This window comes from Scyliorhinus torazame, chromosome 21 (genome assembly GCF_047496885.1).
Source record: "Scyliorhinus torazame isolate Kashiwa2021f chromosome 21, sScyTor2.1, whole genome shotgun sequence".
NCBI classification, from domain to species: domain Eukaryota; kingdom Metazoa; phylum Chordata; class Chondrichthyes; order Carcharhiniformes; family Scyliorhinidae; genus Scyliorhinus; species Scyliorhinus torazame.
In genome coordinates this window covers 121,363,507-121,386,189 of record NC_092727.1, presented here as the reverse complement: position 1 = coordinate 121,386,189, position 22,683 = coordinate 121,363,507, and the positions used below count along the sequence as shown (strand labels likewise).

General features: G+C 53.2%; 1 protein-coding gene across 1 annotated transcript in view; it reads right to left on the bottom strand.

Moving 5' to 3' along the window:
- Positions 1–16,695, bottom strand: part of LOC140398073 (gasdermin-D-like) — a 47,818-nt gene extending 31,123 nt beyond the window's left edge. The window contains exon 1 of the mRNA XM_072486282.1: positions 16,667–16,695. The gene's annotated coding sequence lies outside the window, so the exon portion shown is untranslated. The remainder of the gene's footprint in view (positions 1–16,666) is intronic.
- Between the last annotated feature and the right edge of the window lie 5,988 nt (positions 16,696–22,683).

Below are 22,683 nucleotides of genomic sequence, written 5' to 3'. Positions count from 1 at the left end.
ATGGAATACTCTCCACTTGCCTGGATGATTTGAGCTCCAACAACATTCAAGAAGCTCAATACCATCCAAGACAAAGTAGCCCGCTTGATTAGTCCTCCTTCCACAAACATTCAAACCTTGCACCACCGATGAACAGTGACAGCCGTGTGTAGCATCTACAAGATGCACTGCAGTAACTCACCAAGGTTCCTTAGACAACACCTTCCAAACCCATGACCACTACCATCTAGAAGGACAAGTCCAGCAGATACCTGGGAGCTCCACCACCTGGAGGTTCCCCTCCATGTAACTCACCACCCTGACCTGGAAATATATCATAGAATCATAGAATTTACAGTACAGAAGGAGGCCTTTCGGCCCATCGAGTCTGCACCGGCTCTTGGAAAGAGCACCCTACCCAAGGTCAACACCTCCACCCAACCCCAGAACCCAGTAACCCCACCCAACACTAAGGGCAATTTTGCACACAAAAGGCAATTTATCATGGCCAATCCACCTAACCTGCACATCTTTGGACTGTGGGAGGAAACCGGAGCACCCGGAGGAAACCCACGCACACACGGGGAGGATGTGCAGACTCCGCACAGACAGTGACCCAAGCCGGAATCGAACCTGGGACCCTGGAGCTGTGAAGCAATTGTGCTAGCCACACCGCCTCCTTCACTGTCGCTGGGCAACATCCTGGAACTCCCTCCCTAACAGCACAGTGGGTGTACCTACACCTCAAGGACTGAAGCGGTTCAAGAAGGCAACTCACCACCACCTTCTGAAGGGCCACTAAGGATGGGCAATAAATGCTGGCCTAACCAGCGACACCCACATTCCGTAAATTAATTTAAAATGCATTGGAGATGAAACAATGGACCGGTGAATGACATATGGATCAGCAATTATCTAACAGACAGTACATTAATTTCCGAGTCTATTATTCCCTCCCCACCCTCCCCAATTTTGTACTAGAAGATGGCATTATCACAGATAGAGAGAGGAGTAGTTGTGCAGCACGGGAGCACAGTGGTTAGCACTGTTGCTTCACAGCTCCAGGATCCCAGGTTCGATTCCTGGCTTGGATCACTGTCTGTGTGGAGCCTGCATGTTCTCCCCACGTCTGCGTGGGTTTCCTCTGGGCGCTCCGGTTTCCTCCCAGAAGTCCTGAAAGACACGCTGTTAGGTAATTTGGACATTCTCCCTCGGTGTACCCGAACAGGCGCCTGAATGTGGCAACTAGGGGCTTTTCACAGTGACTTCATTGCAGTGTTAATGTAAGCCTAATTGTGACAATAAAGATTATCATTATTATTAGTGGGAAAGTAATGCCAGCTCACCGATGCCACACTTGTCGCCAGACAGAGAGACCAAGACCCTGGGCTCTAACTTCCCTTTTTTGCTGTTGGCCGAAGCGAGGCAGAGAGAGTACGCTGCATTGTTATATTGTAAAAACATTCAGGTCAAGCAAGTTCATAGATTGAGCCCCTTTGGGATCTCATTCCAATACAGAGTTTAAATAATTAAGCGGATAAAGCTGAGACGGGGTGCGGGGCATCTTGTCGGGAGGTGGAATGAAAATTGCATGAGTGCTGTTGTTGTAATTGGGAATTTTTAGACGCAGATCCCTGTGCAGCGATTTCATTAGTACTGGGTGCTGGAGACAGGGGGAGAATTCTGTGAATGAATTCTCGGCTGTTTGGAGTGGGGAGTCAGTGGGCAGGATTCTCCAATCGGCGACGGCGCAATGGCGTTTGTCGATCGGCCGGAGAATCCCCGTTTGTGTCGGAATCAGGGACGGCGCCACTTTTGCGATACTCCGCCCCCTCCGGTGTATACACCAGACCCCGTCGGGACGGCCTCAGGATATCACCTGCGGCCCACCCGCGATGCTCCGCCCCCGTTGGGCCGAGTCCCCGGCGGCGTGGGACACAATGGGCGAAATTCTCCATTATCGGCGGAAAGTCCGCCGATCGGCGCAAAAAACGGCGCAAATCCGACTTGCGTCACGTCGGAAAAATGGGTCGAAAGTCTCCGGCCCGAAATGGGCTAGCAGCGACGTAACGGGATCCGCGCTTGCGCAGTGGTTCACGCCGTGCAGCATCATACGCGCCGCATGGCGTGACGGCTCATAAGGCCGCGCAGCTCCCCCCCACCCGACCGGAACACCCGACCGCAACACCCGACTGGATGGCTGGCCGTCGCTCAGCCCCGAGGTTCGAGTCACGCGATGTGGAGGCGCTCCTGGATGCGGTGGAGCAGAGGAGGGACGCCCTGTATCCCGGGCACGGCCGCAGAGTTGCCCCACGCCACAGCCGGCGTCTGTGGAGGGAGGTGGCAGAGGCCGTCACCGCTGCGGCCCTGACACCACGGACAGGCACCCAGTGCCACAAGAAGGTGAACGACCTCGTCAGAGCAGGCAGGGTGAGCCTCCCCATATCCCCCCTCCCCATATCCCCCCTCCCCCATATCCCCCCTCCCCCATATCCCCCCTCCCCCATATACCCCCTCCCCCATATCCCCCCTCCCCCATATCCCCCATATCCCCCCCTCCCCCATATCCCCCATATCCCCCCTCCCCCATATCCCCCATATCCCCAAGTGAATCCAGCCCTAACCTTAACCTCTGCAATGCACGCGCAACCGATGGCATGCATTCATATACCTGCCTAACAGTGTTGCCTTTTATCCCTGCCACCCCCCCCCCCACCCCCACAGGATAAGCGCGCACACAACAATAGGGAGCATGTGAGGACTGGAGGAGGCCCCGCTGATGAGAGGCCACTGACCGTACACGAGGAAAGGGCCCTGGAACTGGCTGGCGGACCTGACGACCGGGAGGTTGCTGATGCAGAGGTCGGGGGCGTACTAGCAAGTGAGCCACCGACAGCCCGTCCCCATATCCCCCCTCCCCTATATCCCCCTCCCCGGTATCACCTGATCACTGCCTGATGTCTAACCATGCATGCTTCATTGTGTATCGCAGGACCAAACGTCCAGGCACCCATCCCCGCAGATGCAGACCGCCCGCAGGATGCCCCTCGGAGGCCACGGGAGATGGAGAGACACGGACCCTCCAGCATGCAACGCCCGCAGGATGCCCCTCGCACACCACGGGAGATGGAGAGACACGGACCCTCCAGCATGCGACGCCCGCAGGATGCCCCTCGGAGGCCACGGGAGACGGAGAGACCTGGAGCAACAGGGAGACGACACAACCGTCACGTGCGGGAGCGACCAGCCAGCGACGAGGGGGGCAGCCACAGGCCCCCATCACATCCGAGCCAGGACACCACTACCCAGGACACCACTACCCAGGACACCACTACCCAGGACACCACTACCCGGGACACCACTACCCGGGACAGTACTGCCCAGGACACCCCTACCCGGGACAGCACTACCCAGGAAGACGAAATACCGGACAGTGACTCAGAGTGGATGGGTGGAGATGAACCCCCACCCCAAAGTGCCATGGATTCAGAGTGGGACGAAGAGCACGACACAACGCCACTGCTGTCACCAACACCCTCCACCATCACAGAAACACTCACCTCGGTTGGGCACTTTAGTGATGAGGCGTCTGGTACACTCACTGGTGCGCACAACACAGCCGTCCCGGTACAGCAGGTGGAGGTAGGAGCAGCAGAGGGACCAGGCGGTCGGAGGGCAGCCCAGGCCAAGCGAACATCTGCCGTCCAGATGGATCCCGGGTTCCTGCAGTTACCACACCCACACATAGATCCGATGCAACCACCGACCCGGAGACGAGCGAAGAGGGTGACGGGCGGCTTGCGGCGGCTGCAGTCGCAGGTGGCGGAGTCCACCCACGTCCAGGAGCTGGGAGTGGTGCCGGTCATACGTGCCACCCATGCCGACACCGCACGGGTGGCGTCCGCGGTGGAGGCAATGGGTGCGACGGTGTCAGACATGGGGAACGGTTTGCGAGGCCTGGGGCTTTCCGTGCAGGCGGCGTCTGTGGCCCAGGACATGGCTGCCCTCTCACAGGAGGCCATGAGCCAGTGCCAGCGCCAGAAGGCAGAGGCGCTCAATGCCATAGCCCAGTCTCAGCAGGCCATAGCCCAGTCTCTGCAGGCCATGGCCCAGCCTCTGCAGGCCATGGCCCAGCCTCTGCAGGCCATCGCTGAGGGCATCGGCGCCAGTGGCCATGTGCGAGCCGGCGTCGCACTGTCACAGACAGGGTTTGCCAACCCCCTGGGCTCCATGGCTGCAAACCTGCAGACCCCTGTCGATACCAGCACGGGCCTCCAGGACTGGCAGCGACAGATGTCGGGGGGGCGTCGGATGGCCAGTCCGTTCGCATCCCCCACCCATGTAGAGGCCTGGGGGGCCATTGGGTACCCCGAGGGAGGAGGAGGTGGTGTGGTCCGTCCCGGCTCCCCCTGTAGGGGAGGTCCCGTTACACTGCGACACCTCAGACTCCCCCCCTTCCGTCCCAGGTGCATCGGGTGGGCAACGGGCAGGACAGGCTGGCAGCTCGCCATCCCAGTTGCCCGGACCGCAGCCTGGCCCATCTAGGCCAGGACGCCCCAGGAAACGGCCGCCAAAGGGATCCAGTGTCAGAGGGCAGGAATCACAGGGGTCCACCTCCAGTTCTGCGGTACCGTCTGGGGAACCACGTAGACGTAGTCAAAGGGCCCGTAAGGCCAAACAATTAGACACTGAGTAAGTTGGCACGGGTGCAGGGCACAGATGAGTTTTAGGGGCTAGGGCACGTGCATGAACTCCTTTGGTTATTAAAGTCAATGTTACACCTACAGAAGCTGCCTTTGTGCCCTGTCCAAAGTGTGCGGGGGTGTCATGTACATTGAGCGCAAGTGTGTGTGTGAGGGGTGGTCTTACCTCAGCCCCAGGTGAGTCTGCCCCCTTCCCCCTGGGCCGCCATCAACATCCCCCGTGCAGAGGACGGGACCGTGCGCTGCAGTGTCACAGCCGCATGCAGGGATGGTCCGGGTGGGTGGTGGTACTGTGGCCATGGGTCAGACATAGTCCAATGATGTAGAGCCAGGAGCCCACCGCAGGGCGGGTTGTCATCATCCTCCATGGCCTGCGATAGACACGCGTCCACCCGCAACTGTGTGAGCCCGGCCCGTTGTGCCGCAGGTGGATCGGCAATGGGGGGGGGGGTGGTGTGCATGTGGGTGGGGTGGGTGGGGTTGGGGAGGGGGGTGAGGGTGCTGGGTGGGTGGATGGGTGGGGGGGTGTGGGTGGTCGGCTGTTGCCATGGTGTGCAGTCTGTGGCCATACTACCCGATTCCCACGCCCATCTAGTCAGTGAAGTGGGCGGCTATCAGTCTGTCCCGTGCCCGCTGGGCCAGCCGGTAACGGTGGACAGCCACCCGCCTGTGTCTACCCCGTCTGCCCTGACCATTACCCCCATCCCCCTCATCTGGGGAGGACTGCGCCTCTTCCTGCTGTTCCTCCACTCCGCCCTCCTCTGCCTGCGGCACATCGCCCCTCTGCTGGGCTATGTTGTGCAGGACGCAGCACACCACAATGATGCGGCCGACCCTATCTGACCGATACTGGAGGGCGCCCCCAGAGAGGTCCAGGCACCTGAAACGCATCTTCAGCACGTCAAAGCACCTCTCTATCACTCCCCTTGTCGCTACATGGGCATCATTGTAGCGGTTCTCCGCCTCATTGCGTGGCCTCCGTATAGGCGTCATCAGCCACGATCGCAATAGGTAGCCCCTGTCGCCCAGCAACCAGCCCCTCAGCCGGGGATGGCGTCCCTCGTACATGCCGGGGATGGATCCCCGCGACAACACGTATGAGTCGTGTACACTGCCTGGATAACGGGCGCAGACGTGCAGGATCATCATGCGGTGGTCGCAGACCACCTGTATGTTCATCGAATAGGTCCCCTTCCTATTGGTGAACACGGCCTTGTTATCTGCAGGTGGCCGCACGGCGACGTGCATCCCATCAATCGCGCCCTGGACCATGGGGAACCCGGCCACGGCAGAGAAGCCCACGGCCCGGGCATCTTGGCTGGCCCGGTCCACGGGGAAGCAGATGTAGCGGTGCGCCATGGCATATAGGGCATCTGTCACTGCCCGGATGCACCGATGCACCGATGTCTGCGATATGCCGGACAGGTCCCCACTCGGTGCCTGGAATGACTCCGTTGCATAAAAGTTCAGGGCCACCGTAACCTTGACGGACACGGGGAGAGGGTGTCCCCCGCCAGTGCCACGCGGTGACAGGTGTGCCAGCAGGTGGCAGATGTGTGCCACGGTTTCCCGCCTCATCCGGAGTCTCCTCCTGCATTCCCGTTCCGTGAGGTCCTGGTATGACTGCCGGGGCCGGTACACACGGGGCGCCCTCGGGTGCCTCCGTTGCCGTGGGGCCGCGACGTCCTCCTCCCCCTCCTCGTCCTGTCGGTCAGGTGTCCCTCCAGCCTGGGCGGCTGCCGCCTGCCCCTCTGCGGAAGCCTGCGCCGCCTCTCTGGCACGCTCCTCCTCCTCCTCCTCCTCCTCCTCCTCATCCAGGGCAACATAGACATTAGCGGCTGCCGCCACGGCGGCCAACATCGCTGGATGATCGGAAAACATGACGGCCTGGTGGGGGGGAGGGGAACAACGACATGTCATCATTGCCCATATCCCCTCCTCCCCCCAGCCAGGTGGCATGGACCGCATGGGTCCAACTGTTGGAGGCTGGCACCTGGCCAGGTGGACCAACTCACTTGCCCTCGCATCCCCCTCCCCGGCACGGACCCCCCCCCCCAACCTCCACCACGGCACGGACCCCCCCCCAACCTCCTCACCGGCACGGACCCCAACCTCCTCCCCGGCACGGACCCCCCATCCCCCTCCCCGGCACGGACCCCCCCCCCAACCTCCTCCCCGGCACGGACACCAACCTCCTCCCCGGCACGGACCCCCCATCCCCCTCCCCGGCACGGACCCCCCCCAACCTCCTCCCCGGCACGGACCCCAACCTCCTCCCCGGCACGGACCCCCCATCCCCCTCCCCGGCACGGACCCCCCCCAACCTCCTCCCCGGCACGGACCCCAACCTCCTCCCCGGCACGGACCCCCCATCCCCTTCCCCGGCACGGACCCCCCCCCCCCCAACCTCCTCCCCGGCACGGACCCCAACCTCCTCCCCGGCACGGACCCCCCATCCCCCTCCCCGGCACAGACACCCCCCCAACCTACACCCCGGCACGGACCCCCCTCAACCTCCACCCCGGCATGGACCCCCCCCAACCTCCACCCCGGCACGGACCCCAGCCTTCTCCCCGGCACGGACCCCGCATCCCCCTCCCCGGCACAGACCCCCCTCCCGGCACTCCCCCGGAGCCCAGCCCACTCTAACCACCCCCCCCCCCCCCCCCGCCGCACACACACACACACACACAACCCGAGACACACCTCTCCTCACACATTCAGACTGCGGGCACGCCATCGCCTGCCCAGAGCCAACCCCCCAGGCCGTCACTCACCTCCACGCTGGTCGGCGTGATCCTGGAGCACAGGGTCACGCCGATGAAAAGGAGGTTTAATTTACGTCGGCGTGAACGGTCATCACGTCGACGGGACTTCAGCCCATCCGGACGGGAGAATATCGGCAGGCCGAAAATCGGCTGCCTTGCGCAGACCCGTGCCATTCTCCGACGGCAGCGGCGCCATTAACGCCCCGCCGACTTTTCTCCCTTCGGAGACTTCGGCAACCGGCGGGGGCGGGATTCACGGCTGCCAACGGCCATTCTCCGACCCTCTGGGGGGGGTCGGAGAATGACGCCCGTGGTTTTTTTTGGGAGAACCCGGCGTGGCGGCTGCGGATTGAGTCCAGCGCCGCCACGGTCGGATGGGAGCTGTTCCGCGGGCAGGGGGGGGGGTATTTGCCGGGTCCTGGGGCACTGGTGGGGGGTGGTCTGGGGGGTGGCAAGCCGAGTCAAAGGGGGGGCATTATTTGGCAGGCCGGGTCCGCACGCGGCCTCTGCAGGCTGCCACCGTGCGCATGCGCAGCCATGAACCCGGCAATTCTCCAGCCGCATCCACAGCTAGAGCGGCTCTACGCTGCGTGCCTGGTAGCCCCTCACCAGACGGAGCATTGGTGCAGCTTTGGCACCGTTTTTCCGGGTGTAAAACGCCACTGTTCCCACACTGGGGTCAGCACTTAGTCTGCAAATCGGACAATCCAGCCCAGTGTCTCAGCGGCCCCCTGTGACTGAGCTGCTCTCAACCCAAAACTGGGAACAACTTTTCCAAACTTCATGTCCTGGTGTAGTGTCCTGGGGTTTGGAGAATGGGCGTGGCTTGGGGGTCATGAGACGGGGTTTGGGAGCAAGGGGCGGAGTTATGGTCTGGAATGCAGAATGTGCGGATTTCTTTGACTGTCTTTGAGTTTTAACTCCAGCCTGTGGGATATTCAGGTGGAAACTTGGCAACTTCCTCCCTGCTGGAATGAGGAGACAATGTTCAGGTCGGGAACTCCAGCTATTAATGTGTGTGTTTAGCTCTGGTTCTTTATCAGCACGGTAGCACAGTGGTCAGCACTGTTGCTTCACCATGCCAGGGTCCCAGGTTCATTTCCCGAGTGGGGCACTGTCTGTGCGGAGTCTGCACATTCTCCCCATGTCTGCATGGGTTTCCTCCCGTTTCTTCCCACAAGTCCCGAAAGACATGCTGTTAGGTGAATTGGACATTCTGAATTCTCCCTCTGTGTACCCGAACAGGCACCGCAATGTGGCGACTAAGGGATTTTCACAGTAACTTCATTTCAGTGTTAATGTGAGCCTACTTGTGACAATAAAAGGTTATTATTATTGTTACATGCGGTGAACCTCCATTCACTTTGAATGAGCGTCTACGACAAGTACATGGCTCTTTGGAAAGGTCCCGTGAAATCCATGTTGAGTTGGACCACGGTCGGCCGGGCCAATCCCACCCTCGTCGCCAGTATAAAGCAGGTTTCCTCCGGTTTCCTTCCACAGTCCAAAGATGTGCAGGTTAGGTGGATTGGCCATGCTAAATTGTCCCTTAGTGTGCAAGGGTTAGGTGGGGTTGTGGGATTGCACGGGGTGGGGGGGGGGGGGGGGGGGGAGGTGGCTACATAGAGTGCTCTTTCGAAGGGTCAGCCCAAGCATGGATATTGTCCAGGGCTTGCTGCATTGAGACATGGCCTGCTTCATTATCTGAGGAGCTGCGAATGGTCCTGATCATTGTGCAGTCATCCATAAACATCCCCACTTCTGACCTTATGATGGAAGGAAGGTCATTGATGAAGTAGCTGAAGATGGTTGGGCCTAGGACACTATCCTGAGGAACTCCTGCAGTGATATCCTGGAACTGAGATGATTGACCTCCAACCACCACAACCATCTTACTCTGTGCCAGGTATGACTCCAACCAGCGGAGAGCTTTCCCCCTGATTCCCATTGACTCCAGTTTAGCTGAGGCTCCTTGATGTCATACTCGGTCAAATGCTGCCTTGATGTCAAGGGCAGTCACTCTCACCTCACCTCTGGCATTCAGCTTTTGTCCATGTTTGAACCAAGGCTGTAAGGAGGCCAAAGAACAAAGAACAAAGAATAGTACAACACAGGAACAGGCCCTTTGGCCCTCCAAGCCTGTGCCGACCATGCTGCCCATCTAAACTAAAATCTTCTGCACGTCCGGGGTCCGTATCCGTCTATTCCCACCCTATTCATGTATCTGTCAAGATGCCCCTTAAATGTCACTATCGTCCCTGCTTCCACCACCTCGTCCAGCAGCGAATTCCAGTCACCCACTACCCTCTGTGTAAAAAACTTGCCTCGTACATTTCCTCTAAGCTCCCTAGTTTCGGGAGCCGTTCGGCGGAGGAGGAGCAGTCTCTGTGTGAGTATAAAAGCCTACTATAATCCGGGGATCGCGGCCTAGTTTCGGGAGCCATTCGGAGGAGGAGGAGCAGTCTCTGTGTGAGTATAAAAACCCAACGATAACTTCCTGTTTTCCACTTTTTTTTCCCCAAAGTGATGTCAGAGGGAAGTTGTGATCTGATTGGTTGATAGCAAATCTGCCGCAAATTTTAAAAAAAACACAGCTAAACTCGTAAACTTAAATTAAACAAAGTAATTAATTCGAGATGGCTGGTCAGGTGATGTGCTTGAGCTGCTTGATGTGGGAGCTGGCAGATCCCATTGCGAGCTGCAGCGACCACATCTGCAGTAAGCGTTGGCTGCTCGAAGAGCTCCGGCTCAGAGTTGATGAGCTGGAGTCTGAGCTTCAAACACTGAGGCACATCTGGGAGGGGGAGACTTACCTGGACACTGTGTTTCAAGAGGCAGTCACACCTGTCAGAGTAAGTAGTTTAAATCCTGCCAGTGGCCAGGGACAGCAGGGTGTGACTGCAAGTCAGGCAGGTAAAGAGAACCAGCAGTCAGGAACTCAGGAGCCTCAGCCCTTGACCCTGTCCAACAGGTACGAGGCACTTGCTCCCTGTGTGGATGGCGAACAGGGCTGCAGGAAGGATGAGTCAGCTGACCAAGGCACCATGGTTCAGCAGGCCATTCAAGGGGAGGGAGTAAATAGGCAAGTTGTAGTTGTAGGGGATCCTATTATCAGGAGGATAGATAGTAGCCTTTGTGAGCAGGATAAAGAGTCCCGCATGATATGTTGCCTGCCCGGTGCTAGGGTGTGGGACATCTCTGACCGGCTTGAAAGGATACTGGAGAGGGAGGGGGAGGATCCAGTTGTTGTGGTCCATGTCGGTACCAACAACATAGGCAAGTCTAGGAAAGAGGACCTGTTTAGAGATTATAAAGAGCTAGGATTCAAATTAAAAAACAGGTCCTCAAGGGTCATAATCTCTGGATTACTGCCCGAGCCACATGCAAATTGGCATAGGGAGGCAAGAATAAGGGAAGTTATCACACGGCTGAAAGAGTGGTGTGGGAAAGAGGGGTTCCTTTTTCATGGGACACTGGCATCAGTTTTGGGGCAGTGGGGACCTATACCGTTGGGATGGTCTCCACCTGAACCGAGCTGGGACCAGTGTTCTGGCAAAAAGAGTAAATAGGGTGGTCAATAGGACTTTCAACTAGAGACTGGGGGGGAAGGGAAAGTCAGGGAACCAAGAGGTGAAGTAATCAGTGGGAAGCGTAGCTGCTTAGGAATACAAAAAAGCACGAAAAGACAGAACTCAGGAGAGGTTACGATAGTTCCCATCTCACAAAATATGACACAGTGTATGGAAAGGCTCAGTGAACCAAGGTCCACCACACTTAGAAAGCAAAAAGGGACGGTCAATAGAGAATTACAGGTGCTATATTTAAATGCGCGCAGTGTACGGAACAAGGTAGATGAGCTTGTGGCCCAGATTGTGACTGGCAGGTATGATGTGGTGGGCATCACAGAGATGTGGTTGCAGGGGGTTCAGGACTGGCATTTAAACACCCAGGGATTCACAACCTATCGAAAAGACAGAGAGGTGGGCAGAGGGGGCGGGGTTGCCTTGTTAATTAGGAATTAAATTAAATCAATAGCACTAAACGACATAGGATCAGATGATGTGGAGTCTGTTTGGATAGAGTTGAGGAACCACAAGGGCAAAAATACCATAATGGGAGTTATGTACAGGCCTCCTAACAGTGGTCAGGACCAGGGGCACAAAATGTACCACAAAATTGAAAGTGCATGTCAGAAAGGCAAGGTCACAGTGATCATGGGAGACTTCAATATGCAGGTGGACTGGGTAAATAATGCTGCCAGTGGACCCAAGGAAAGGGAATTCATTGAATGTTTACAGGAGGGCTTTTTGGAACAGCTTGTGATGGAGCCCACGAGGGGACAGGCCATTCTGGACTTAGTGTTATGTAATGAGCCAGACTTGATCAAAGATCTTAAAGTAAGGGAACACTTAGGAGGCAGTGATCATAATATGGTAGAATTCAATCTCCAATTTGAAAGAAAGAAGGTAGAATCAGATGTAAAGGTGTTACAGTTAAATAAAGGTGACTACAGGGGCATGAGGGAGGAACTGAAGAAAATCGACTGGGAGCAGAGCCTAGTGGGAAAGACAGTAGAACAGCAATGGCAGGAGTTTCTGGGAGTAATTGAGGACACAGTACAGAGGTTCATCCCAAAGAAAAGAAAGGTTATCAGAGGGGGGATTAGGCAGCCATGGCTGACAAAAGAAGTTAGGGAATGCATCAAAGCAAAAGAGAAAGCCTATAATGTGGCAAAGAGTCAGAAGTCAGAAGATTGGGAAGGCTACAAAAACAAACAGGATAACAAAGAGAGAAATAAGGAAAGAGAGGATCAATTATGAAGGTAGACTAGCCAGTAACATTAGGAATGATAGTAAAAGTTTCTTTAAATACATTAAAAACAAACGGGAGGCAAAAGTAGACATTGGGCCGCTCCAAAATGACGCTGGTAATCTAGTGATGGGAGACAAGGAAATAGCTGAGGAACTAAATAAGTACTTTGCGTCAGTCTTCACAGTAGAAGACATGAGTAATATCCCAACAATTCAGGAGAGTCAGGAGGCAGAGTTGAATATGGTAGCCATCACAAAGGAGAAAGTGCTAGAGAAACTAAGAGGTCTAAAAATTGATAAATCTCTGGGCCCAGATGGGCTACATCCTAGAGTTCTGAAGGAGATAGCTGAAGAAATAGTGGAGACGTTAGTTATGATCTTTCAAAAGTCACTGGAGTCAGAGAAAGTCCCAGAGGATTGGAAAATCGCTGTTGTAACCCCCCTGTTCAAGAAGGGAACAAGAAAAAAGATGGAAAATTATAGGCCAATTAGCCTAACCTCAGTTGTTGGCAAGATTCCAGAATCCATCGTTAAGGATGAGATTTCTAAATTCTTGGAAGTGCAGGGTCGGATTAGGACAAGTAAGCATGGATTTAGTAAGGGGAGGTCGTGCCTGACAAACCTGTTAGAGTTCTTTGAAGAGATAACAAATAGGTTAGACCAAGGAGAGCCAATGGATGTTATCTATCTTGACTTCCAAAAGGCCTTTGATAAGGTGCCTCACATGAGACTGCTGAGTAAAATAAGGGCCCATTCGAGGCAAGGTACTAACATGGATTGACGATTGGCTGTCAGGCAGAAGGCAGAGAGTTGGGATAAAAGGTTCTTTTTCGGAATGGCAACCGGTGGCGAGTGGTGTCCCGCAGGGTTCAGTGTTGGGGCCACAGCTGTTCTCTTTATATATTAACGATCTAGATGACGGGACTGGGGGCATTCTGGCTAAGTTTGCCGATGATACAAAGATAGGTGATGGGGCAGGTAGTATTGAGGAGGTGGGGAGGCTGCAGAAAGGTTCAGACAGTTAAGGAGAGTGGTCCAAGAAATGGCTGATGAAATTCAACGTGGGCAAGTGCGAGGTCTGCACTTTGGAAAAAAGAATAGAGGCATGGACTATTTTCTAAATGGTGACAAAATTCATAATGCTGAAGTGCAAAGGGACTTGGGAGTCCCAGTCCAGGATTCTCTAAAGGCAGGACATACTGGCACTGGAGCGGGTCCAGCGGAGATTCACACGGATGATCCCAGGAATGGTAGGCCTAACATATGATGAGCGTCTGAGGATCCTGGGATTATATTCATTGGAGTTTAGGAGGTTGAGGGGAGATCTAATAGAAACTTACAAGATAATGAATGGCTTAGATAGGGTGGACGTAGGGAAGTTGTTTCCATTAGCAGGGGAGACTAGGACCTGGGGGCACTGCCTTAGAATAAAAGGGAGTCACTTTAGAACAGAGATGAGGAGAAATTTCTTCAGCCAGAGAGTGGTGGGTCTGTGGAATTCATTGACACAGAGGGCGGTGGAGGCCGGGGCGTTGAGTGTCTTTAAGACAGAAGTTGATAAATTCTTGATTTCTCGAGGAATTAAGGGCTATGGAGAGAGAGCAGATAAATGGAGTTGAAATCAGCCATGATTGAATGGTGGAGTGGACTCGATGGGCCAAATGGCCTTACTTCCACTCCTATGTCTTATGGTCTTATGGTCTAAACCTTGCCCCTCGCACTTTAAACCTATGCCCCCTAGTAACTGACCCCTCTACCCTGGGAAAAAGCCTCTGACTATCCACTCTGTCTATGCCCCTCATAATTTTGTAGACCTCGAACAGGTCACCCCTCAACCTCCGTCGTTCCAGTGAGAACAAACCAAGTTTATTCAATGTCTCCTCATAGCTAATATCCTCCATACCAGGCAACATCCTGATAAATCTCTTCTGCACCCTCTCTAAAGCCTCCACATCCTTCTTGTAGTGTAGCGACCAGAATTGAACACTATACTCCAAGTGTGGCCTAACTAAGGTTCTGTACAGCTGCAACATAACTTGCCAATTTGTATACTCAATGCCCCGGCCAATGAAGGCAAGCATGCCGTATGCCTTCTTGACTACCTTCTCCACCTGTGTTGCTCCTTTCAGTGACCTGTGGACTTGTACGCCTAGATGTCCCTGACTGTCAATACTCTTGAGGGTTCTACCATTCACTGTATATACCCTACCTGCATTAGGCCTTCCAAAATGCATTACCTCACATTTGTCCGGATTAAACTCCATCTGCCATCTCTCCGCCCAAGTCTCCAAACGATCTAAGTCCTGCTGTGTCCTCTGACAGTCCTCATCACTATCCACAATTCCACCAACCTTTGTGTCATCTGCAAACTTACTAATCAGACCAGTTACATTTTCCTCCAGATCATTTTTATATACTACGAACAGCAAAGGTCCCAGCACTGATCCCTGCGGACACCACTAGTCACAGCCCTCCAATCAGAAAAGCATCCTTCTCTTGCTACTCTCTGCCTTCTATGACCTGGCCTGTTCTGTATCCACCATGCCAGCTCACTCCGATTCCATGTGACTTCACCTTTTGTACCAGCCTGCCATGAGGGACCTTGTCAAAGGCCTTACTGAAGTCCATATAGACAACATCCACTGTCCTACCTGCATCAATCATCTTTGTGACCTCCTCGAAAAACTCTATCAAGTTAGTGAGACACGACCTCCCCTTCACAAAACCGTGCTGCCTCTCGCTAATACTTAGGAGCTGAGTGACCCTGGCGGACCCCAAACTGAGCGTCCGTGAGCAGGTTATTGCCGAGTAAGTGCCGCTTGATAGCGCTGTGGCGACTAGGGGATTTTCACAGTAACTTCATTTCAGTGTTAATGTAAGCCTACTTATGACACAAATAAAGATTATTATAACTCAGGGAGGATTGGCGGGATGACATCTCCATTCTGCCAAAGGAAGGATTTCTAACTTTGGGACCACCAGATGGGTTACAATGGGTCACCTGATGTGTTACATTAGGTCACCAATGGGTTACATTAGGTCAGCAGCAATTGAAACTTTCAGCTGCAGCAACACAGGAATGGAGAGGAGTCCTGGGAACAGCTGCTCCCCGGGGTTTCTCAGTCTCACCCGGAGTTCCTGCTGCAGGATCTGAGGGGCTGCAGTGAGGTGATGTTTGACATGGCCATGAGGGAGAAATCAAACTCTCCAACCGAGCAGTTGTGGATGGAAGTGGCCGAGGAGGTCAGCAGCAGGAGTGAGGTTCCTCCAACCTGAAGAGTTGAGAGGATCCAGGAACTCTGGAGGGCTGACGGGCGAGTGACAGAAACACTTTCAGGTGTCAAACCCCCACACTCGGACTGGCAGAGTCTCCTGCCCAGAACTCCTCAGCTAAACACACCTTGTAGATCCACTCATCTCCCTGTCTGCTGACACCTCACATTCCCATCTGAACAGCCGATACCATCCTGTCCCCTTTCACTCCCATTCCTCACAGTCACCCTCCACTAATATTGTCCCTCCCACCTCTCCACACGAGACATTTGGAACACTCACTCCTCTGCTGTCCTTGTAGGAAAGAGAGCGCAACTATCGGGAAAATGATTAAAGTGATGAATCACTCTCCCCCTCAACTGCCTGAAGCTGAACCACACTGTTTGCAACCTGCACACTCCACATTGAGGTGAGGTTTCAACCACATACCCAACATTGACACTCAGACTGACTGTTGACACCTCGATGATATTGTCTGTTTCTGCATATCTCCGTTTTTCTGCTGCTGGAGAATCCATAGTATCGCCACAGTGCAGAAGGAGGCCATTCAGTCCGTCGATTCTGTACTGACCCTCCGAAAGAGCATCCTACCGAGTTCCATTTCCCCGCCCTATCCCTGTAACCCCACCCAACCTGGACATCTTTGGATACTAATAATCAATTTAGCATGACCAATCCACCTATAATGCACATTTTTAGACTGGTAAAGTCTCTGGCAAAAGCTGTAGCTGAGGAGCAGGGAGATTATGGGGGTCGGGGGATGGAGGGAGGATTGTGGTCAGAGGCAGATTGATGTTGGGTCAGCGATGGGGAGTTTGGAAAGACTACAGAGATATCAGGAGGGGATTCTCAGGCTGACTTGGTGCCTGGAGGAAAATCTCTGCCCCTCCCAGCCCATCACAAGGACATAAGGGATAGGAGCTACCAGGGTCCATATTGTTCCTTGAGTTTACTCCGTCATTTCGTACAAAGCTAATCTTCTATCTCCATTTTTTAAATCCATTCCCCAAATCCCTTAAATCCTGAGAGTCTGTGTAACCCAGCTTGAAATATATTCACTGGTGTATTATCCACCACCCTCAGGGGTAGAGAACGCCAAAGATTCACAAGACTTTGAGTGAAGAAATCTCACCTCACCTCAATGCTGTAGAGACTCTAATCTGCTGATCCAGTCCTTCCCGTCTTCTGTAACCTGCCAGGTGGCACACAGGTCCTTTTAAAGATCCCAGTAACTGACCCGCCTCTAAGTCGGTCACCTGCTCCCTATCCCGCCTACTTTAGGAGCAGCAGTGGGTGGGTTGAGAGGTTTAATTTTTTAATACATATACAGAAATTGCATGGTGCGTTTTCTCCATTCCAACATGTCCAAGATACTTAATTAGCTTTAAAGTGCTTTGGGAAGACACAAAGTGTGTCTGAACCTACAGAAAAATCAATGTCTATGAAAACAGTAATAAATATTCAATGTCATTTTTTGAATGATCGGTGAAAGTAGCACAATTTCCAAAAAGCGTTTGGTAATTTGACAGTCATTCAGAATCGAGATGATAGCTCCCTTCTCTCTCCGCAGATGCTGTCAGACCTGCTCAGATTGTCCAGCATTTTTTGCTTTTGTTTCAAATTCCAGCATCCCAAATAATTTTCTTTCATGTTATTTTTTGATGAAGGTAAAGTTTGCAGTCAGCATTTGAATGGGATCATACCCAGGCATGAAGTTAGAAACCGGCTCTGCAGCAGCGAAATCAACGCAGCCTTCAGTGCAATCACTTAAAATAAAGATTACAGCATTTATTCAGTTGGTTTTACATTAGTTATTACACTGATATCGTATTCAATGGTAACAGGAACCAAAAATGATACAACAGGAATCAACAGTTAACACAACAGTTAACCCAACAGCAATCAACAATTAACCCAGCGAAATCAATGCAGCCTTCAGTGCAATCACTTAAAATAAATATTTCAGTATTTATTCAGTTGGCTTTACAATAGTTATTACCTGGCCACGGTCTAGACTGAGACACTGCCCCACCTTCATCATTACAAACCGACATTGTAATGTAGTAAATTGTTGGAAATGATCTCCCACAATCAGCAATTGATACTGAACAGACTTGTTGATGTTGATTTTGGAACAAATATTGACCAGATCACTGGGAAGAATTCCCAGCTCTCCTTTGAAATAAAGTCCAAGGCTCATTTGTACTTAAATGAAGATCTTCTGTAGAGATACCTTTGTTCTTTTCCAAGTTCAGAGTAAGTTCACTTCAATATCGGAAACCCAGCTCTAGGTCTGTTCCAACAGGAGCATCACCGCCCCTCCGTTACATATCCACCTGTGGCACAATGAGCTGGGCTCACACGGTTGCCGGTGAAAGCGAGTCTGGTCCCTGGCATGGAGGATGATGACAGCCCGCTCTGCGATGAGCTCTGGGCTCTACATCATTAGAGAATGTCTGACTCATGGCCACAGTAGCACCCTCCACCTGGGGGGGAGGGGGGGGGGGGGGGTCTTGGCCTGTACGTCACACTCACCGGAAGTCAGCATTCCATTGCCCCTCACCCACAGTGGCTCAGTTCCCGCCCCACCCCCGCTCGCATCGGACAGAGCACAGAGGCAGCGTTCATAGGTGTAACAGTGTGTTTAATAATGGGCACTCTGTACATGTGTCCCAGCCCCTATAACTAATCTGTGCCCTGCACCCGTGCCAACTTACTCAGCATCTAGCTTTCTGGCCTTACGGACCTTGTGACTACGTCTCGGTGTTTCCCCAGACGATATAGCAGAAGTGGAAGTGGGCTGCTATGACTCCTGCCCTGTGACTTTGGCAGTCGTTTCCTCGGGCTTCCCATCCTAGATGGGCCAGGCTGCGCCTCGGGCGACTGGGATGGCGTGCGGCCAACCTGTTCTGCCCACTAACACCAGATGCACCAGGGACGGTAGGGGGGAGTCCGAGGTGCCGCGGTATTCCGGAACCCCCCCTGCCAGGGGACTCGGAATGGGTCGCATCGCCTCCTCCTCCCTGTGGTGTCATGTGTGTCTGTTCCCTGTGTGCTGGTGTTCTGTGTTGTGGTGTCTGTGTCCTCCGTGTTGGTCCCCTTAGTCATGGTGACGTGGCTGTTGTTGCGGCTGACCTCCCCGTCGCTGCTGGAGTCCCTGGAGGGTGGCTGTGCTGGCACTGGCCGGGGGTGGTGTTCGCGTGATGGGCCGGGTGGTCCTGCAAGACACAATACACCATGCATGGTTAGACAGGCAGACGGGGGAGGGGTCAGGGGTGGGGTGAGGTGTGGGTTGAGGTTTGGGGTGAGGTGAGGGGTGAGGTTCCGGGCCAGGCAGTGGGGTCTCATTTGATGGCGCGCCCCCGATCTTGGCATGGACAACCATCCGCTCCTCAGGTCCGCCAGCTACTTCCAGTGCCCTCTGTTTGTGCACGATGAGGGGTTGCAATTCTGGTGCATCCCCTCCGGTTTTGTCCCGCTCTCGCCGGTTATGGGTGCTCTTTTCCTGTGGGGGGGCACACAAACATCAGCATTGTTAGGAGGTCCGATGCATGCAGCACGGCGGTTGGGTCTATGTTGGCATAGGCGCACAGGGCACCCAGCCAATGCGGCTGGCATGGGTGGGTGCAGCCATGTGGGTCACGGCTGGGGTTGTAGCGTCCCCTGGGGATGGGAGGGCGGTGTCACATGTGTGGGGGGGTAGGGGGGTTGGTGCCATGGGCACAGAGCTGGGTTCGCACCCTGGCTGCCCTGAGTAGGTCATTGAGCTTCTTACGACACTGCTCACCTGTCCTGGGTGTCACCCCGACTGCGCTGATGGCCTGGCCCACCTCCCTCCACATATTCCGGGCGACGTTTGCTGCGACCCTTCGGCCGAGTCTGGGGTACATGACCCCCCTCATCTCCTGGACGGCATCCAGGAGCGTTTCTATATCGCGGACCATGAACCGGGGCGTTGCTCGGCGGCCGGACATCTTCATTTGTCGGCTGTGTGTGGGGGGTCGCATCTATTTGTGTGCGCTGCGGCCTGGGGCCGCGCCCCCACGCTTCCCGTCACGCCCGTGCTGGCCCCTTGTGGCGTGCAGCATCGCTGCGCTTTCGGGCCCGTTGACGCGGGCGTGAAACACTCCAGTGTTTACGCCGGCGTCAACACATCCGCGTTTTTGGAACATCCCAGCCCAGATATTGGAGGGTGGAAAAGAGGATTACTCAACCTCATGCACATCGCAACATTTCATTTGAGCGATTTTTTAAAAAAAATCCTCGTCTATTGCGATGCATTGTTTGGTGATCAATTTCTTTAACAGTCAGCCACAACAACACCTGTCCCCAACCCAAACCTCATAACCCCCTTAAGGACGAGGAACAGACAAATGCTGCTTGTGCCAAGCTTTACAGAAGGAACAAGTATTTGTTGTATTGTATATTACTGTCACTTCTACATTTTCATGATGAACCCATCTGTATTAAGGCCTAATGACCTCAGCACAATGTTCCGACCAAGTGGAGATTCCTGTGCCAAGAAGGCACCCGGGTAAATTGCCTAAAACTAGGATGTTGCAGCAGATTCCCTCCTGCACAGGCACATGTTGCAACTGAGTACACGGTGAGAGGGAAATCCCTTTGTCTTTGGATTTCCCATTTTCAGTTTCACACGTTCCACAGTTTTGAAATGTAAGATTTTCCCAATGTAACTGCATTTATCTTAATTGAGTATCTCAGTGCCTCCAAAACCTGATTAAAATCTCTGATGTTCTTTTAAAAAGTTGATGAACAATGTAATTTATAAATGAAAGCAAGAACATGAAACAGTAGGATGATTTAAGGATAAGAAGTCTTCAATGAAAAGCTACTCCATTGATGTATCGATTGCTACAAGAAACACCAAGTAAAAAACACAGATAGTCATCCTTTCTATTGATGACATTATGTTTTTCTGTCCCCTCCCCAGTTGCTGCTCCACTCAGTGCCCAAAGAGACTGCTGCCTTAACAGGAGAGTCCAGAAGCCTAACTGGGGACACCAGTAGCTGCTGAATGTGAAGAAACTGTTTGAAATTGACCTGAACTGTTCCTCTGAATAATTTACTATGTGTGTCATTTGTAACACAGCAGGGTGAAACGTTCAATGGGATGGTCGTTTCATGAAGAAGCACCATCCCTGTGCTTTTCGTCACTCAGTCCCGTCGGGAAATAGCAGAGACCATCACGCCATTTTTAAAATATCTCCTGACCTACAATCTCTAAATGATAAATCTTCAATAATCATGCACGCCAACCTTTCTAGATTTTCAATGGGACCCTATTGTCCAATCTACACTGATGTAATGATGCAAACAGTGTTATTGTGAAATGCTTTCATTTAAATAGTGGTGATCAAGGCGAGGAAGGGTGCTGATATGATAGCGGCACAATAAGAGATTTGAATGTGTTATTGGCAGAAAAAAAAGTGCGTTAAAGGACAACTAGAACAAGGAGCAAATGGTCCTAGTGGAGTGGGGTGGGGGAGAGAGAGGCATGGCGGTAAGGAAAGGACAGATCGATGGAAGAAATGAAAATAATTTGATAGAAATGAAAATGAGTGTGGGTGGATTTTACCGTCTGAAGTTGATGAACTCAATGTTAAGTCCGGAAAGCTGTAACATGCCTAATTGGAAGATGAGGTACTGTTCCTCCAGTTTGCATTTGACTTCATTGCAATGTGCAGCAGGCCAAGGACAGACATGTGGTTAAAGTAAAGTTGCCAGAGTCCCATCTGACCATAGGCTGCTTTCCCCTTTGAGGGGGAGAGCTGACTGGTGGTGGGTTTAACCTGAGGATCACCACACCTCAGGCGAGGGGCAAGGTTGAGAAGGCGGTGCCTTCATGAATAACCTCAGCCAGGACAGGAGTTGAACCCATGCTGTTGACCTCGCTCTGCACCACGGACCAGCTGCCCAGCCAACTGAGCTAAACCGACAGCAAATGGTAATGTTTGGTTTGTGGGTTTTTTTGATTGCAGAGCTGTTTCCATGGGGGTTGCAGAGGATTGAGTACTCAGTCACTTACTTTTTGTGGTGCAGATCAATGATTTGGACTTGCTAGGTGGGCAGATGATGAAGATCTGTGCAGACATTACAGAAATTAGCCTTGTAGTTCATAATGAAGAAGACTAATGTAGACTGTATGGGGTCACAAATGTGTTAGTCAGGTGGGTTGAACAGTGGGAAAGGGATTTCAACCCAGAGAAGTGAGAAGTAATGGATTTGGGGAAGACTAACATAGCAAAGGAACAATACACAATACATGGGCAGATACTGAGAAGCATAAAGACTTGGACTTCAGAAACCCCTGAAGGTGGCTGGACAGGTCAATAAGATGGTCAGGAAAGCATACAGGCTGCGAGGTTCTCCGGTCTGCCAGCCGTGTGTTCCTTGGCGGTGTGTCCTCACCGTCTGCGGGATTCTCCGTTCCGGCCACCTCACGCCGCCAGGGAATCCTTGGGTGCATTACTGGCAGAACGGAGAATCCCACCGACAGAAAATCCCGCCCAGGATGCTTGCCCTAACTGACACAGAATGTAAGAGCTGGGTATGAAACAGCAGCTAGGCCACAGCTCTAGTGCCTCAAGCTCTAGTGCCAAATCTCTCTGACAGGCCCTGCACCTCAGAGGCGAGGGTATCATGCTTAAAAGGTTTGCTGATCTCAAAATGGTGCTGCAGCACCCTGGATTGCTGGCAGGGCAACCTCCCCCTATCCTAATCACTGGCAAGGCCCTCCCTCAGTCCCCTCTAATTCCCCTACCTCACCTTACAAGTCCATGCTTCCAGCCTCCCATTCGCTCCAGCTGACTCTGCCCCTTGGCAGAGTCAACATTTCACTGAGGGGTGGGGGCAGCTGTGGGGACAGACCCTGCTCTTTTTAGCAAACTTGAGAACAAAAAGGCAGCCCCATAAAAAAAACATGGTTAGGAGCACACCTGTTCACCTGAGGTAATGGATCCCTGCAGAGCTATATAAATAAACCATTTAAATCTTCACTTTGAAACTACCTCAACCTGTCAGACAGAAAGCTTTTAGAAGGCATTAGGGCATGAAATTGAATGTAAACAATGCAGTTCAAAGCTTTTAGGATTCTAGGCATATTCACATGCCTCCATAGTTTAATGGCCA